The sequence below is a fragment of the Genypterus blacodes genome, unplaced genomic scaffold (genome assembly GCF_046128005.1).
Source record: "Genypterus blacodes isolate CSIRO-AG114 ecotype Tasmania unplaced genomic scaffold, CSIRO-AGI_Gbla_v1 ptg000214l_1, whole genome shotgun sequence".
NCBI classification, from domain to species: Eukaryota; Metazoa; Chordata; class Actinopteri; order Ophidiiformes; family Ophidiidae; genus Genypterus; species Genypterus blacodes.
Genome location: NW_027467013.1, coordinates 4,172,798 through 4,174,274, shown reverse-complemented (window position 1 = coordinate 4,174,274; position 1,477 = coordinate 4,172,798).

Sequence of the window (1,477 nt, the reverse complement as noted above, 5' to 3'; positions counted from 1 at the left end):
GAGGCCCAGTTTGCCTGCAACACAGAGGAAAGGCATTCTAAATAAAACAACATTTGAGTATGATTACCCAAATATTTAATCTAATTGATCAGTGAACTGTTACCAGACTGACATTTCCCTTTTTGACATCCCATTTCTCCAATCTAATTCACCATATCCAGACTTCCAGCATGTGAAAGTGTGAGTCATTTAAGATGCCGATCTGCTTTCATTCCGGTCTCATTTTCCGCCATGTTGTGATCTTTTTATGTCTCTTGTGACATTGCTGCAGTTACGCGTAAGATATCCTTCTAACATTTTGATAACAGAAGCATTTTTTCTGCTGCTGGTGCAATGGGAAACTACAAAGCTCTGATACATTTCATGCATATGAGAAAGAGCATAGAAGGTATAAAAATATGAAAAGCTCAATCCATTATAATAAAAAGCTTGTTGCAGTCTGTCTATTGACTCTTCATTCAACATAAAATGCCTCTGGGACTTGAGGTTGGTAAACAGTATTATGCTGCATTAGTAGGTCAGAGCTGGAGTGTAGGATCCCTATGCATTATTAATAGTGTCTGTGCTAATTGAAAGACATAACTCTGCAAATGAAATGTCTGGGTCAGACACTATCCTCTCCATCTATGCCGTTGCTAGAGGATCCCCCTGGATGGAGAAGCAGCTAATTTTGGATTTCCTTCTCGCTCACAAGTGCATTTGAACTTTTGTAAGGTTCTGTTAGTGAGAGTTTCATTCTTGCCCCAGCTGATGATCACCCATGATTCCTCTCAGCTCAGTTCAGGATTTCTGTGGTTAAGCTGCAGTCAGCTGAACTCTGATAGTCAACATTTAAAGTTACCACATTTCTGTACTGAGATCAATACAAAGTCCCATTGGTTTTAATTTGTCTGTCAAGCCCACAGAGTTCCCACATGGGATTATGAAACACCATGTAAATATTTGCAATGGTGCAAACAGATGCAATGGTGCAAACAGATTTGTTGCACCACGTGAGGAATCCAAACGTGCATTAAATCTACTGTCCTTGTCTCTTCTCCTTAAACTTTTACACATGCAGACTCCCCTTTTTAAAACACACCTCACTTATTTGATTTGATCAGCCACCCAGAAACAAATAACATCAATTCAATCAAGTATAGTTCTTAAATCAATCTCTACTAACCCATTAAACTGATTAAAGAAAGCCAATCCTCTTTTGGTGACAGTGTCAAGAGGTTATAAACCTCAATGTAACTTCACACAAGACTAAACACTTAAGACATAATTCAATATTTTACATGATAATTTAGCAGTTTAGTTTTAAACTGTGTATTGATAGATAATTCATATTATACAAAAGTAACACTTTCCTGCATGTTGGATTTAAATATGTTCTGGAAAATAAAGGAAAGAGTTGTTACAGATATTAGATATTATAAGTGTATTACGAAAAATGACAATTTCCTATATAAACGTGTGAGAGTTGAAGTATAAG